Source organism: Phascolarctos cinereus, unplaced genomic scaffold (assembly GCF_003287225.1).
Source record: "Phascolarctos cinereus isolate Bilbo 61053 unplaced genomic scaffold, phaCin_HiC Scaffold_4;HRSCAF=312, whole genome shotgun sequence".
Classification (NCBI taxonomy): Eukaryota; Metazoa; Chordata; class Mammalia; order Diprotodontia; family Phascolarctidae; genus Phascolarctos; species Phascolarctos cinereus.
Genome location: NW_027555847.1, coordinates 713,054,443 through 713,072,197, shown reverse-complemented (window position 1 = coordinate 713,072,197; position 17,755 = coordinate 713,054,443). Strand labels below are relative to the sequence as shown.

The 17,755-nt window shown below is 41.6% G+C and overlaps 1 protein-coding gene across 6 annotated transcripts in view; it reads right to left on the bottom strand.

Annotated features, from left to right (window-relative positions):
• GRK3 (G protein-coupled receptor kinase 3) overlaps positions 1-17,755 on the bottom strand; it is a 180,258-nt gene that overhangs the window by 144,196 nt on the left and 18,307 nt on the right. Inside the window, exons 1-2 of one of the 6 annotated variants that reach the window (XM_020996596.2) lie at positions 6,414-6,616; positions 5,788-5,915 (exon numbers count right to left, since the gene is read on the bottom strand). The exons of 4 other annotated variants lie outside the window; for them this stretch is intronic. The gene's annotated coding sequence lies outside the window, so the exon portion shown is untranslated. Of the gene's footprint in view, positions 1-5,787; positions 5,916-6,413; positions 6,617-17,755 lie in introns of those variants that run through there. One more of the 6 variants, XM_078154393.1, reaches the window with a different exon arrangement.

The following is a 17,755-nucleotide window of genomic DNA, read 5'->3' as shown; positions in this document are numbered from 1 at the left end:
CCTCATCTGTACAACACGGATGATAATACATATGTTATCTACTCCCACCATCTAGGAGGAAAGTGCTTTGCAAGCTCTAAAGAATTACAGAAATATAGGAGATTGCTATTCTAACTGGAGTAACAATAAGAAGAATAAGAGTAACCACAATAGAGTTTAAACGTGGAGTTCAATTCAAATAGCTAAGATAAAATCCAAAATTCAAATGAAAAATAAATGTATAGTAAATACTATTTAGAAATCTCTTCCCACCCTGTTCTAATTCCAAAATTAATTAAAGAAAAATCCAAACCATACATAATGGCCACTAGGTGGCACAGGGGATAGAGAGAGCTAGGCCTGGAGTCAGGGAGCCCTGAGTTCAAATCCTGACTCAGATGATACTTCTGCGTGATCCTGGACAAGTCACTTCACCTCTGCCTGCCTCAGTTTCCTCAACTGTAAATTAGGGATCATAACCTCCCAGGGTTGCTGCAAGGATCAAAAGGGATAGTATCTGTAAAGTACTTAGCATAGTGCCCAGCACATAGTAAGCCTTGTGTAAAATGTTAGCAACAACAACAACAATAATAACAGTAATAATTTCTATAGCTATTTAAGGTTTACACATCCCTTTACAAATATTATCTCATCTGATCCTTAGAACACCTTTGGGAAGTAGGTGCTATTTCCATTTTACAGATGAGTAAACTGAGGCAAGCATACAGTAAGGGACTTGCCTGGGATCACACACCTAATAATTCCCCGTGGTAGGATCTGAAATCAGGTCTCTGACTCCTAGTCTAGAACAGTCTTCAGCTCATTAATGAGTCATGGCATGCTTCGATCATCTACCCTGAAATTTGTATTTTCCAGACATACAGTAACTGAATACTGTCCACATATCTCACCACACAATAAAACAGCCCCCAAAGGAGCTGCTGCCTTCTTCCCAATCTCAATGAAAACTTCAAAATCAGATAAAAATTGCCACACTAAACCAGACAGATTCTAAGGCTTTTCTGAAATGAATTCACACAGTCCAGAGTCAATTCTTTCCAAGGCCTCTTTGTTTGTCCCAGTCTGTTCCAGGCAAATCTTGTATGTAATTTGCATTCTATTAACAGTTCAGTATGAAACAATCCACATTCAAAGGAGGACAGACAACAGACCAATAAAACTAAATTGGATTTGAATTACTGTCTTTTTCTATAACATCTCACAATCCGCCTCCCATTTAAAATGGTACTAAATAGGCTGGTTTAAATTCTGCCAGTAAAAGTCACAATATGCATGAGCCACATTAGGTTCCTAATATAGTGCACTGAGCTAATCCAATTCAATGATTCCTGACTTTTTTTTCTAGCATTATTAGCTTGTTTTTAGAGTTGGAAGTCGTTGAGCTACTCAAGATCTAGCTTCAACTTTATAACTAATCGCATGACCTCTCAGATTCCCAGTTTCTCATCAGTAAAATGAGACCCACTAGAGCAGATGATACCTAAGGTACCTTCCAACTCAAACATTCTATATTCTGAGGTCCCTTCTAGGTATGGCATTCCATGTTCTTCTATGTTCCTAGTTCTAACACTCTATGGTTCTAGGCACACATAGGTACTATTCCAAGGTATCTTGCATAGTAGATATGCTGCCAACACATAGTAATCCACATGTTTCCCATTAATTGCAATTCACAATTTCAGAGCTGATTTATCTTAGTTTCTGACTGATGCTCCATTAGCTGCTCCTGAATTGACTGTGATTCCTAACCTTCAGAGTAGTTAACAACTCAGTTAAGAAGTTAATAATCAGGCATAGTCCAACACCTCACACCCTACACCAAGATAAGGTCGAAATGGGTACGTGATTTAGACACAATACGTGATCCCATAAGCAAATTAGGAAAGCAAGAGATAATTTACCCGTCAGATCTATGGAGAAGGGAAGAATTTAGAACCAAACAAGAGATAAAGGACATTATGAAATATAAAATGGATAATTTTGATTACATTAAATTAAAAAGATTTTGTACAAATAAAATAAATGTAGCCAAGACCAGAAGGAAAGAAGAAAACTGGGGGAAAAAATTCATAACAATTCCTCAGATAAAGGAAGGTCTCATATCTCAAGTATATAAAGAACTCTGTCACATCTATAAGAATTTGAGTCATTCCCCAAGTGATAAATGATCAAAGGATATGAACAGGCAGTTTTCCAATGAAGAAATCAAGACAATTTATAATCATATGAAAAAATGCTCCAAATCATTATTGATTAGAGAAATGCAAATGAAAACAACCTTGAGATATCATTTTACACCTATCAGAATGTGACAGGAAAGTGACAAATGTTGGAGGGAATGTGGAAAAATTGGGACTTTAATTCACTGTTGGTGGATTTGTGAGCTGATTCAACCATTTTGGAGAGAGATCTGGAATATGCCCAAAGAGTTATTAAAATGCCTATACCCTTTGACCCAGCAACACCACTATTAGGTCTGCTTCCCAAGAAGATTAAGGAAAAAGAAAAACAACCTACCTGTTCTAAAATATTTATAGCAGCTCTCTTTGTGGTGGTAAAGAACTGGAAATTGCAAGGATGCTCATCAACTGAGGAATGGCTAAACAAACTGTGGTATATGTTCCTGATGAAATATTACTCTGCCATAAGAAATGACGAGCTCAATGACTTTGGAAAAGAGTGGAGAGACCTCCACTTTATAACTAATCGCAAGACCTCTCAGAATGAAATGAGCAGAACCAAGAGAACACTGTATATAGTAACAGCAGTATTGTTTTAAGAATAACTTTGAGCAACCAAATGATTCTATTATAAATACCCAAATTAATTGCAAAGATCCTATGAAGGAAGATGTTGTTTGCATCCAGAAAAAGAACACACACAAAACACACACACACACACACACATTTGTGTCTAATGGTAGCTGTCTTGAAGTGGGCGGGGTGGGGTAGGAAAAAAAGTTACATGATAATATTATTGTATATTTGAAAGGATAGCAAGATGTACACAATGGATTTGTAATTTCAAGCGCAACCCTCCGTTTTTCTATTTCATTTTGTTATGGAAATGCTTGTAAATAAATCAAAACACTTAAATTACAAAAAAAAAAAAAGACAAATACCTAGCCATTATAGAGCTGGGACTTAAGAGAATGAATGTTCTGTTTCCTTCAGTGTTATATACTTCCTTGTGTCATCTATGTAGACATGTGACATTCAAAACACAACTCTAATGGAGAAGAGATGCTGAGGAGGGACACCAATTAACAAAGAGGAAGTGACCAGAGAGACTGACAAAAAATCTTTAAGCAGATAAGCAGAATTCTGAGAAGATTGAAAACCTTGTAGTCTGATGACCTCACCTGCTACTATTTACCTACATAAAATTAAAAATATCTTACAAATGGAATAGGAAGCGATGTTAATAATAGCAAGGACATATAAATTTGGTATAAGCCATTTGGTTAATAGTGGGTGGGCAAAATGGAAAGAGTCAGAGGGCCTCCATCCAATGCTAGCTATGTCACTTACATTGTGTGACAATGAGCGTGTCAAATAAGGTTTCTGGGAACTGAGCTCCTCATTTGTAAAATGAGACAACTGGCATCAATGACTTTCAAGTTTTCTTTCAACCCTATATCTACGATCCCCTTATCTGCCTCTCTGAATAGCATTAATAATATGTAATGGCTAAACTATGCTTTAAAACCCAAAGCATCTTTAGAACCAATTACCTTGAAAAGCAGTACTGGGGGGAGTCGGCATGTAAGTGTTGGCCTGGAGGCAAAAGTGGCCTGTCCTCAGATTCTGTTCCCAACTTGAGATCCCACACTGCAGCTCCTAGAAGCTGAGTGCCCACAGCAAAATCATTTAACATCTCTGAGTTTCATTTTCCTTATCTCTAAAATGAAAATAATGATATGCAGCTGTATTGCCTGCCTTGCAGTGTTTTCATGAGATCCAAATAAGATAATGCATAGAAAATGCTTTGTGATCTTTAAAGCACAGTTTCAATGTCAACTACAATAGTATATGCAGAACAGCAACTTAATTTTATTTCTTTTTCCTCTATTTCAAAGTTCTGCAACATGACAGCTTGTGGGTCAGAGCTGAAAAAAAATCCATCAGTCGGTCAACAATATTTAAGAGCTTACTATTGACCAGGCACTATGCTATGGACTAGGGATAGAAGAAAGCCAAAGGAAAAGTCCTGCCCTCAAGGAGCTCGCACTCTGACGGGGAGATGTCATGCAGGTTAACCACATACACACAAGAACTATTCTGTGTAAATGGAAGATGTTTTCAAGGGGAAGGGACTGGGAGGGAGCAGGAGAGGAGTCTGAAGGAAGCTAGAAAGCCAGTTGAGGTGAGGAGGCAGAGCATTCCAGACCAGGAGGACAGCCAATGACCTGGAAGAGTCCAGAGATGGAATGTTGTGTGTGAGGTACGACAAAGAGGCAGGTGTCACTGAACTGGAGAATATATGGGGCAGAGGAAGAGGTCGGAAGCCTGGAAATGGAGAAGGGCACCAGGTTGTGAAGGGCTTTAAAAGCCAAAGAGAAGTTTGTATATCTGAATCTGGAGATTTTATAGAGCCACTAGAGTTTGGGAGAAGGGAGGGGATGACATGATCAAATATGCACTTTAGGACAACCTGGCACAATGAAATGAAGTGGACTTTGGAGGGCCGGGAGTGGGGAGAGATGGGCCTCAAGGAGCTTAACCAGCAGGCTACCAGCAGAACTACAGTACGGGTGTGAGGTGACGAGGGTTTGAACCAGGTGCAGAAAGGGGAAGGGCTTGACCCTATCAAAATGTTCCAATTTGGGAAGGAATACTAAAAGAATGAGTTTAAAAAAAAGAAAAGACTCCTCTATCAAAAGCTATTATGGTACAAGGATGCCCAAGACACAAACCCAGAAAAAAAAGAGTGACTCTAAAACATAAAGCAAAGAAAAACAAATTCAAATATAATTTCTGGAATAAACCAGGGTGAGGGTTGGGCACCCCAGAAACCTAAAGAGAAAAGAGTATCAAGGAGGAGGAGGGAATCAGCAGGGTCAAAGACTGAAGAGAGGTCAAGGAGAAGGAGGGTGGAGAAAAGACCACTGGATTTGGCAGCTAAGAGATCGCTGCTGATTCTGGAGAGAGTGACTCCGGCAGAATGACAAAACTGGAAGCCAGATTGGAAGCGGAAAAGAAGAGAGTGAAAGGAGACAGAGTGGAGGCACCTAATGTGGGCTTTTTGAGGAGTTGAACTACAAAGGGCAGAGGAGATCGAAGACCACGATAGGGATGGAAGGCTCAGGAGAGGGGAAACAGCAGGTTTTACCCCTTTACACTTGTCTAGTTGAGTACACATACAAGGGAAGGGGGGAGGGAATAAGCATCTATGGAGCACCTACTGTGTGCCAGGCACTGTGCTAAGCACTTTTTACAATATTATTTCCTTTGATTTAGGAGAGTTTCAGTTAACTACATTACACTCGACATCAAGTGAAAAATGCAGAATTCAACCACACCTTTGTTTTTACTGCCCAGCTCTTTCAAAGGAAAAAAAAACCTTAAAGTTTCATTAATAATTGCTTAGGTTAGTGTTGGTAATTTGCAACTAATAACACTCTTAACTGCAGCTCTTATTAATTAGTAATTCTTTATAAAAATAATTCTTTCATAGAATTTAAAGCTGCAAGGGGCCTGAGATCTCCCACGCCAATCTCTCCATTTGAATAGATGAGAAGCCAGATCTCCTTACAAGCAGCCCAGAGTTCTTTCCATTCCTCCTCACCTCTCACCTGGCCACCTTCCTCTCAGGCTTCACTCTCTGACTTCACTTCGGTGCTCTAGGAAGCTCAAGATGAAATCTGCTCAGATTTGTCTGGACCTCTGGTTGCTTTTGCATCTTTTTCCTTATTTCTGTTTTTATACAAAAATGTCAAATATTCACATTCTTCAACCTTTTCTCTGAAACTGTAAAAGAGAACTGAGGGATGTAGGTTTTTTGTTTGTTTTGTTTTTATTTTGGTAAATCTTCCTAACATTTCCAACAAATAATTCTAAAACTGGCAAAAAAATAAAAATAAAAAATAAAATCACATTAGCCTTAGTTACTTGATTTCCTCACTACCCTCTGTCCCTCGGATTGGAGGGTGAGGCCATGACTTCCCAAACCTCCCTTTAAGGAGGGAGCTCAGCTCCCTCGTCTCCTCATTTCACACCTGACCACTCTTCTCGAATGCCCTCGCAATGGGAACCTTGCCACCACTTTTGGACGCTGTCTTCCTCCACTAGACTGGAAGCTCCTTCAGGTCATGGAATGGCTTTCTTTTTTCATATTTGTATCCCCAGTGCTTAGCACAGTGACTGGTACAAAGCAGGCACTTAACAAATGTTTACTGACTATTGACTACTTACCTTAACAACATTCTGCCTCAGGTAGCAGTAGGCTATTGAAAAATGAACATGATGCTGCTGGCAGGAAAGTTTCCATTTGGCTAAACATGAGAGGTCACCTTGGCCCAAGGAGAAAGACTTCTAGTCAATTCAGCAAGTCCTCGATTTTAAACCAGTCTAAAATTTACCCACATAAGCCAATTTCCAAATGTACATTTGACCAAAAAAAATGAAGTATTTTCGAATTATGACTCTCCAGCTTTAGAGAAAATATGACCCTAGAGGCCTTTTTTTCATTCTCACTTTTTCCCAAAGACCTGGCAGGTTTTGCTTTCTCCTCCCCCAGCCCACAACTCGGGTTCCCTGGATTTGCTATTTGCATGTCTGATTAATCATTAATCAGTAGTTTCTATCTGCTTCCACCACCACTCTGACAGACTTCCATATTAAAGGGGAAAAGGTATACCAGATGTGTGATTCCACTGATACAGAGACCTCAAGGTGAGAAAACTCCCCCTTGCCAATGTAGGTGAGCCCCTCAGAGAGCTCCTTAGGGCACAAGACATTAGGTGACTTGCCCAGGGTCACTCGATCAGGATGTGGGGTGGACAGGACTTGAATGCACCGCCAGCTCTTCATTGACTATGCCACGCCACCTGTCTTGAAGAAAACGACTGGGGTTTATCCTTGAAGAGTTTTTTTTTTCCCTTTAAGTTCTCCTCTATCCATCCAACTTAAAAGCTATAAACAAGTTGGAGCCTCCCAAGATCTTTGTCTTTCTAGCATAATTCAAAGATGATTCTTCTGTCAAACTCCCCTCGTATTTTTTTTAAATCCACAGCTTCAAAAACTTTTTACACTTTTAAAAACCACATCTTTTTAAAAAATTCAGCTTCTACTCAGATATGTTGCACAATCTTCTTCCCAAAACAGGTATGTAGTGAGATGTTGTATTCAAAAACTGAGTCTAAGAGAATAATTAAACGTAAGGAGGCTGAGCAGTTGCCAATCCTCCTTCAGAGGCCTCCCACCTGTAAGACCTTGGGCCAATCACTTTCACTTGCCATTGGCTTCATCTCTGAAAGGAAGGGATTTGACTCCATGGCCTCTGAGGTCTCTCCCAACTTAGGTCCAAGATCCTATAATTTCCCCTTTCATCACAACGGAAAGGACTTTGAAGATACTCCAGTCACATATTCCAGATGAAGGAGAAGCCATTTTTCCAAGGATGCATATATACTACACATAACATCAGAGCACCAATTTAGGCCGAGGAAGAGGGAATGCGAACTGTCTCTTAGCAAAGAAACATGTGGACTATTTCTCTCTCTGTTTTACTCTTTCTGTCTCTTTCTCCTTCTTTCTCTCTCTCTCTCTGTCTCTCTCTTGTGTGTTTGTGTATTTCTCTGCATCTCTGTCTCTCAGCACAGAAACATCGAGATTATTTCTCTCTCTATATCTGTGTTTCTGTCTGTCTCTCTGTATCTCTCTGTGTTTGTGTATGTGTCTCTACCTCCGTCTCTCAACAAAGAAATACCTAGACTGTTTATTTTTTTCTCTCTCTGTGTCTCTATCTCTCTCTTTTGTGTGTGTTTGTGTATTTCTCTGTCTCTCAGCACAGACACTTAGATTATTTCTCTATCTCTCTATATGCCTCCATCTTCGTCTCTCTCAGTATCTCTGTCTCTGTCCCTCCTGGACCAGCCCATTTGGCTGGTTTGTTCCACTCTGGGACAACTCCAATGGCCAGGAAATGTTTCTGTATCTTGAGCTTCAATCTGTCCTTTTGCAAGTTCCATCCTTTGCTTCTAATTCTAACTTCTAGGGCCCAGCAGAACAAGGTTAACAAGTTCTCCCTTAAGAGAGTCTTTCAGCCAGATAGCTATTACATCCCCATAAGTCTTGCCTTCTCTGGGCTAAACTCATGCTTGAACCAATCCTCAAAAGGCCTAAGTATAAAGGATTTCACCATCCTGTCACCATTCTCAAGCTTCTCAACATCTTTCCAAAAAAAAAAAAAACACGACATCTAGAACTGAACCAGGCCTGACCACAGCAGGGTACAGTGGGACCATCACCCCCCCCCATCAAGGACTAGGCATGAGGCCTTTCTTAACACAGCCTACCCTGATGTCACTTCTAGATCTGCTGCTGACTGACAGTGAACTTGCGGTCCACTGAAATCCCCAAACATGTTTCCAGATGAGCCACAACCTAGCCATGGCCCCTCCACCTTGAATTTCAGCACGAGACAAATCACTCTGATAGAACAATTTTGTCCTAATGTCGGAATAACAGCCTGTGGGTCTTCCTAGAGGAAGCTTGATCCCTTTGAAAGATTTTTTTTAAAGTCTAAGCACATTAGTGGAATGTCAGGCAGCATACAAAAGAAGAAGTAAAAAAATAAAATTAATAAAATGAGTAACTGGGGGAAGATGGTTTTGTATAGAGGAAGGAGCCAGAACAGCCCAGGGGTTGGCCCATGGCTCAGCTCCCTTCCTAAGCTATTTCTGCTTTTTTTACCTAACTTCCTCTTCTTCAAACCATAGCATTCTAGTGCTGGAAGGGAACTTAAAAACCAGCTTGTCCAATGTCTTCCTATTAAAGGTGAGTAAAATGAGGCTCAGAGCAGGCAGATGCCTGGGGCAAAACTCTGGAATCTGGATCTTCTGACTCTTGGGTCACTGTTCTCCTCTTACTCTGCTTCTAAACCCTTGACGAAGGCCCAGCACAAAGAGACGCCAAGCTTGGAGAAGCCTCCGGGCTGCCAGGAGTTGCCGCCTCTCCCAGCATGCCTGCTGGCGTGCCCCCCCCCCCCCCCCGGCCCAAGCTGGTTAGAATTGGTGTGGCCACTAACAGTTATCAGCATCTCCCTGGTGTGGAGCATTCTTCCCTCTGCAGTCCCTAGGTCCATGCTCCCTCAGAAGTCTTTGGATTCAAAAATCAATCAATCGAGAAGTACTAATCACCTAATAACACTTTTAAGTCCTTCCTTCTATTCTTTTACCACATAGTAAATAAGCTGCAGAAGCGTGAGGGGTCAGCTCCTAGCAGCCTTGATCTCTTCTGCCTGTGTTGTGGGAGGGGGATGGGGGGGTTGTTGAAAAATGATAATAATAATAATGATGAATATTGATAACTAAAATCTATATAGTACCTACTACGCACCAGGCCCTATGCTAAGCGCTTTACACACCAGCTCGTTTGATTCTCACAAGAACCCTGAGCGGAAGGTGCCAATTTTATCCTCATCTTAAACACGAGGAAACTAAGGCAGACTGAGGTTACATGATTTGCCCAGGATCACACAGCTAGTGTTGAGGCCATATTTGAACTTAGATGCTCCCGTCTCCTGGCCCACTGCTCTAAATGCTGCACCACCCAGCTGCCCCATGTGATGTATGATGTATCAAAATAAAATGTATGACCAAAAAAGAAAATTGTTTCTTGGAGTTTATATGAACAAAATGTTGAAACTGTTAAAAGCCAGAAGCTTAATGAACTTTAGAAATCTATTCATGACTCGGGCTAGAAAAAGTAACAGTATCACAAGGGATTTCCGTGAAGTCCATTAAAATCTGCTTTCAGATTCCCCATGATAAATACGGAAACCAGCTGAATGCTACGTTACACAATAACAAATGACCCATGTTTGCAAACAGCACTAACACTGAGGATTCTTTTTAGCCAAAGCAATAAAGCCACTGGCTCCTAAGAGGAAGGCTCCTTGCTGACAGACCAGCTGCTGCTCTGAGCTCTTCATTTTAAGGAGGAAGAAAGCGGGGTCAAGAGAGCTGAAGACCCCAAACTTAGTAAGTAGCTGAGGACGGATTCCAACTCGGGCCCTGTGGCTCCAAACCTGCAGGGCCTCCAGGGGTGGGGAACCTGTGGCTTCCAGTCCACACGTGACCCTCTAGGTCTTAAGTGCATCCTTTTGACTGAACTGGTTAGGATTCAGTCCAAGGGCTAGACTTGAGGACCTCTGCACTAGGCTCTGATGCTTCACAGATCTTAAAGAAGTCTATCAAAAATGGTCAACCCCAAAGTCCCCAAGAGAAGTAAAGAAGGGGCCTTCTTAGTTTGTGTGCATCCCCCTTATCTTGAGGACGGCTCATGACTGAGACTCCTCTCACGTCCTCTCATTCCATTCTAAGTATACAGCACCAACGGGCAACCAAGCTTACACTCAAACAATTTCACAGTTTTGAGAATTTCCAGAGCATACCCTCCCTTTTGTTTTCAGTAACAAAGCTGACAGATGAAACTGTGTTTTTCAAACAGGCAAAATGCTGAATAGTTTGCTAGAAACTGCCTCATTTCCTCCCCACCCGAACACAAGCTTCCTCTCGCCCATAAATCCCATCCCCCAGACAACGTGCTAATGAGCCACCACTGAATTTTCTTGGGAGGAGGCTCTTTCCAAGTCAATATATGACAAGGACCAGTCTGTGAGGGAGTGCCCTAACTGATGGGATTCCTGTCAATGGCTAAAACCAGTCAAACTCTTTAACCCAAATTTAAAGACTAGAGAAGGAAAAAAAAGTAAAATGTTAGGAGTTATCAAGTAATTTAACACCATGGAAAACAACAAACCTATTCATTCAGTTAAACTTTCTAGACTTTGGTCATGAGGCTATATCATGCTTTTGTTTTCCACAGGTTTGTCTAAAATGTATCAGTTCTACCAGGAGAATTCTTATTTTTCCATTTCAAAGGTCAGTAGAATTGAGTTTGGGCACCTAATAAGAGGTATCGTCTAACAGTTAAGTAGGCCAGATAAGAAGGCCCATGAAAATTTCTAGAGGCTGTGTAAGTAGACACCAACGAGTATGACTGACTTGCAGGCAGAAGCCCTAATTAGGAACCAGGCTACTAAGGGTAAAGAAGAACAGAGCTAGGAATCACCTATTCATACCCTCTTGTTCTAGAACTCGCCCCAGGTCACAAAGTAAGTTCATTGTAAAGCACCATCCAGAAGAGGTCCTGCCAGACCACCTGCACTGCCATTTTTGATAGGATGACTAGCCTGGCTAACGAGGAGAATGCTATGGAAACTGCTGTTGGCAAAGTTTCTGACAAAGAACGTCAGACACCTTTTTGAGGAGAAGGTGAAGCAATTCACATGTACACCATCAGATGGATTCAGAGCTGGTTTCAGGGCCAAACTCCATGGATATTTTTCACACTGAACTGTCAGTGAAGCAGTATGTCTCCAGGGCAGTGTCCCAGGGATCTGCAGTTGGCCCCATGCTATTTTACTGTTTTAGCAAGGATTCCCACAAAGGCATGGATCAAATCTGTAGATAAGACAAATCTAGGAAACAGCTAAATAAGCCAGGAAGAGACAGCATCTGGATCCAAAAGGATCTCCTGACAATTAAGGACACCAGGCTGAATCTAAGAAGATGAAATTCAGCAGGAATAAATGGACAGTCTTGCACTTGGGTACAGAAAATCACCTTTACCAGTACAAGATGGGGATCTGGAGGACCGAAAGCCCCATGAATCAGCAGGGTGATGGAGCAGTCATAAAGATGAATGACATCTTAGGCCATGGTTTGACTTAATGCCTAGGTGGATACCTCAAGAGGAGGCAGACCTCCTAGCTTTCATATACGCACTCCAGCAAAATAATGAAGTTGCCACTAAACAGAATAATGATCAAGAAATCTAACAAGAAACTACATTAAAGTGACTTCTACACTAGAATTGCACAGAATGTCACACAAGGCTGTCTATGAATAAATCCAGCACCAGCGCAAGGATGCCTCCCAGAGCCTATAACAGCAAGAAGAAGAGGGCTCCCCTTGAAAAGCTCGGGGGCAGTCGGCCCCAGGAGGTGACAGAGGGCATTAACCAGCACAGCACCACCTTGCACTGTGCCACCAAACAAAGATGGCAAAGGACAGACCAGGCTCAGGGGCTCCGATGTCCACATCACTGCCTGAGACACCAAAGAGACCTTGAAGATCCAGTCCTCTCAAATTCAAAGATCCAAGAGGTGGAGGTAAGCACAAGAAGCCAGGGGACCCAGAGCAAAAGCGAGCAGGATCAGCCACTCCATCCAAAAGCACAGCAAGGGGCAGAGCCTGATCCTGGCACAAAGCCTCAATTCGAGGGGGGAAGCCAAAGAGATGAGTAAATCAAAGAAAACACTAACCAGAATCAAAATTATTGCCAAGCTAATAACTCCATAACAACAGCAAGCAGAAACTCAAAGGAAAAAAATGGATTTTCCACAAAGACCACGTGAATAACTAGAAGAAATGAAGCAAGAGCTAAAAAATTAAACTAAAGCTCTTGACGGAATAATCAGAAGAATAAGTAGCTTACAGGAGAAAGTGATAGACCTTACCCATGAAATGTAATACTTGAAAACTAGAATAGAACAAAGAAAAATCGATGATTCCATGAGACAGCCAAGAATATTAAGACAAAAACAAAAGTGACAAAATGGAAGAAAATTTAAGAAAACTCTTTTTAAAAAAATGACCTGGAAAAGAAGGTAAATAGGAATAATTTTAAAATCATTGTACTCCCCCCAAACCATAATTATTTATAAAATCCTGGATACCCTATTTTAGGAAATCACAAATGAAAACTGCCCAGATCTACCAATCATCTCCTGAAAAGAAACTCCAAAGTCTCAGGATTTTCACAGGCAAAACCTAGAGCTCCCAGGTCAAAGAAAAATACTTCAAATATTCAAAAACAAGCAGTTTAAGTACCAAGGAACTATAGTCAGGCTCACATAAGACTTAGCAGCTTTTACTAAAAACCAGAGGAGATCTTGGAATATAATATTCCAAAAGGCAAAAAAAAGCAAACCCCCGAGAATAATTCATCCTACAAAGCTCAGTATACTCCTACAACGGCAAAAATGGAGTGTTAATGGAATAGCAGACTTTTAAGCCTCTCTGATGAAAAACCTAGGGCCGCATAAGAACTCTGAAATGCAAACACAAACGCCCAGAGAAAGGTCAATGTATTTGAGCATTTGAAGGCACAGTAGGATAACATAACATAATGCTAGCATTGTAATAAAGGGAGAAGGGAAGTATCCTTATAGAACCCTAAGGTACTGAGAGAATGAAATAAGAAAAACAGAAGTCCTGTGGGTGGACTGGTTCTGTTCTGAGGGCTTTAAGAAAAGAAAGAAAATGGAGAATAAATGGAAAGAGACACTAGTGCAGAAAGGAAGAATGAGAGGGGAAACTTGAAATTTCTCATAATTAGAGCGTATGAAAAGAAGAATACTCAAACAAGGAAGAAGTAGTAGGTGGAATGGCTTTGGATAAATTTCAGTCTTCTCTGAAATGAACAAACGACAGCTGCAAGCGCACACACACCAGTTTGGTATAGAAATACAAAAAATTCAACAGAGAAATAAGTGAGGATAAGGAAGGAGTGGTTAAGAAGGAGGAAAATATGGAGAGCAAAACAAACTTCCTGATCCTGAAGAGGGGACAGAAGAAGTAAAAAAAGTACTCAAATCATTCCAGGTTAAGAAACTCTAATCCCAAGGAAGGCAATCAGGATGGGCATTCAATCTATGTCATATGAGAAGCAACTGAAGGATCTGGGGATGTTTAGCCTGGAAAAGGGTGACAGGATAGTGGAACACAAGTGTCTAAAGGCCTGTGATGCAGAGGAGGGAGCAGACCTGGCCTTCTGGGTCTCAAAGACAGCACGAGAGAAAAAGGAACAAAAGCTGCAAAGAGACCAGTCAGGCTTGAGGTCAGGAACAACTCCTCGTGACCCCAGCTGTCCCAAAGCAGCCTAGGCTGCCTCAACAGGTTGGGGGGAGGGGAGGAGGGCCTCTCCTCCATAGTCAATGCCAGGTACATTCTAGAGGGAATTCCCTTCATGAATTCATGGAACTAGATGACGACTGAAGACCCCCTCCATTCTGTGATTCTGCGAACTAGCTCTTCCCAAGGTCTACTAAGCCTCAGTCTAATGTTCTTTCCCCTTCAAGTCAAGACATTAAACAAAATGAATAAAATCCTTTTAAGCAGATGAATGTGGGCAGAGTTCTAGACCGCATACCTGTTGTCTAAAAGAGCTAAGAGCCTAGCTAAGTTCAGAGAGCTTCTCACCAGATTGGCCACAAAGTGATACATATTTTTGGCCCCACTGACTCTTGAAAACTATCTACTAAATTACAGAGTGGTTGTCATGTGTGGGGAAAGTACTCATATTACAAAATCACCCATCCCCAGAAGAATTCTGGAAGGTAGCCTAAGAAAATGAATACCTGAAAGACGATTTTTAAAATGTTAGCCTCAGGGCATTTCAGCAAATAAGGGAAATCCCAGTTTATCTTTACTATGATCTCCAAAGCACTTAATTAAATTTTAACTTTTCCTCTGGAAGCAGACTATATAACTTAAGAGCTAGCCAAAGGAACTGACTATTAATGAGACATGATTAATATCAAGTACTAGGCTTTAAAAACAACAAAAGATATAAAGGCAAGATTAGTAGTTCAAACATCCTATAACTACTAAAGAGGTTAGGGAAAGGTTCAGACTTTAAGGGAAAAGGCCAGGTTCAAGTGCAAAGTCAGAAAGGAGCTTCCAGATTGCCCAAAACTCAACTAAATAAAGAAATACGACTCCTGTAATTAACTACAGCATTAAGAGTTAGTGCCATGTGGCCTTGTGGATAGAGTATTGAATCTGGAGTCAGGAAGACCTTAGTTCAAATCCAGCCTCAGACACTTACTAGCTGTGTGACCCTGGCCAGTCCCTTAACTCTGTTTACCTCAGTCTTCTCATCTGTAAAATGAGCTGGAGAAGGAAATGACAAACCACTTCAGTATCTTTGCCAAGAAAATTCCAAATGGGGTCATAAAGAATCATATACGACTGACTGCATTTTCATCTCCTGCCATAATTGTATTTTTTCTTTGTTTCCAAGTCTTCCAGCAAGAAACAGGAAAAAAAGAGAGTGAGGTAAGAGACCAATTCCTTTTTGAAAATAATATGAAGCTTTTTATCTTTTGAAATATATTTTTGATACAGATATAATAAACTCACCTCCCGTTTCACTTCTGGATTTTTCTGTGCAGGACGCCTGAGGCTAAGAGAGTGGATAAACCACCCTCAATGCCAATACTGGTGACTGACCACCGCATTGCCAACGCTTGGCCTCCAGCCTCCGCTTCTTAACAACCTAGGCTTAATTTCCAAGTTCTCAACTAGTTTTAACATTCTAGGATTCAATTTAATTGAACAAAAGTACTAACATGTGAGTGACTGACCTCTTTCTAGCCTTGTCACCAGAAGAAATGAGAAAATGCAGATAATGCAGCACCAGGCTCGCTACCAAACATTAGAATGAATCACTTATAAAATAGATGATGACTAAATGTACAAAGCTCTAGGTTTTACAGACAAAAAAATTATAAAAATAGGACAAAGCCAAGAATACTGGACAACCATAATTATTTACGCCCTTCAAATGATCATTTGTTTTATATTTAAGGAAAAAATGAACGCTAGAAGTCAGTTCACTTATGATAATTCAATTATTTAATCCAGGATGTATTGAGCATCCACAGTATGCTAGCAGCCCTATGTTCTGCACTGTGTGGGACACAAAAGAAACCGAAGAGATGGCCCTGTCCTTCGGGAGCTCCATCTCCTAGGAAAGGCAACATTAACCAAGGACCCAAAGGACAACCAGACCACCATCCATCTACTAACCGGGCGTACAAGTGGGGCTCAGAGCGGAAGCCAGAACAGTCAGGAAAGGTTCCTGAGGAGAGGAGAAGGAGGATTTGAAATAGGCTCGGAAGGACAGGGAGTCTTTAGGGAGGAGGAGAAAAGAGACCAGACATTTCAAATAAGGGCACAGGATGAGCAAAGGCATGGAGCAGGGAGTCACGTGGAGTTTGGAAAAGGAGAGAGGCAGAGCAGAGCCTCTGGCCTAAAGGGAGTCATGATCACAAGCCTTGAGAGCTGAAAGGAGTCCCAGTGGCCCTCTGGTCACACAATAACCTACCTGACAAGTGGTCAGCTAGCCTCTGCTCGAAGACCTCCAAGGAGAGGGATGCCACTGTCTTTCAAGGCAGCACTTTCCAATGTGGGACAGCTCTAATTGACATCCAGCCCTAAGCTGCTGCCCTGACCCCATACAGGTTCCCTCCCTCCCCTACCCACTGGGCCAAACAAAAGAAATCTAATCCCTTCTCCACATCACAGCTCTTCTGCTCTCTTCATCTAATCACGGCCAGTTCCTTTGACTGATCTTCACAGAACATGGACCCCAAGGCCCTTGACCAACCTAGATCTCCTCTGAACACTCTCCAGCTGATCAATGCAGTTCTTAGCTTGTGGTGCCCAGAACTGAACCCCAGCTCTGAATGAGATCTGACAAGGCCAGAGTCAGTGGAATTATCTCCTCGGTGATGCAGGAAGCTCAGCATCTGTTAACATGGTCCCAGCTGGCATTAGCTTTCCTGGATGCTACATCATACTGCTGACTCACAAGCTGGCTGCCAGCACGGTGGTGCAGTGGAGAGAGCATTGGGATTGGCTTCAAGATGACCCACGTTCAAACGCTGCCTCAAGTGATCAGCTTCCATTGGTCTCTCTACATTCCCCGTTCCCCCTCTTTTAAAGTGTGGGTAGAATGGCTGCAGTACCTACTTCCCAGGGTCACTATATAGATCAAATGAGATCGTGCACATAGAGCACTCTGTAAATCCTAAAGGGCCAGATAAAGTTGACTACTATTACAAGGTAAAGGCTGTCAGTATGTTGGGTCAGTGCCCTGGGGTAACTTTGTGGGAGAGGCCAGGCAAGAACCTCATAGTATCTCTGGACAGGCACAAATGGATTCCGATCTACATTACTGAAGGTGGTCTTCCAAATGGAAGAAATCACAGTTCCATCAATATTTATTTGAGTATTTTCAAAGACTATACTAGAAACACACAAATTCATCTAGAACCTACTTAAGCTGGAAAAGCCATATGGATAGCCCACCAAAGATCTATGATCGTTAGTCCAAGGACCAGCCAGACTAAGTCTCGATGGGCTCGTCATCAGAGGTTAACTAACACACAACAGCTGATCAGGACTGTCTTCTATTGAGGCATGAGAAGGCTGTGTCATTTTACAAAGCAATCTGGCATTACTCAAATAGAGAGGCTAAATGCGCATACCCATGGACCCAGAAATTCCACTGCTAGGTATATACTCCAAGGAGGTCACTGATGAAAAGGCTCATATGCACCAAAATATTTAAAGTGGCTCTTTTCACTGATAGCTGCATTAAGAAGTGAAAACAATATTGACGTTCATTAATTGGGGGAAGGTTACACAAAATGAGATACATGAATGTAATGGACAAAG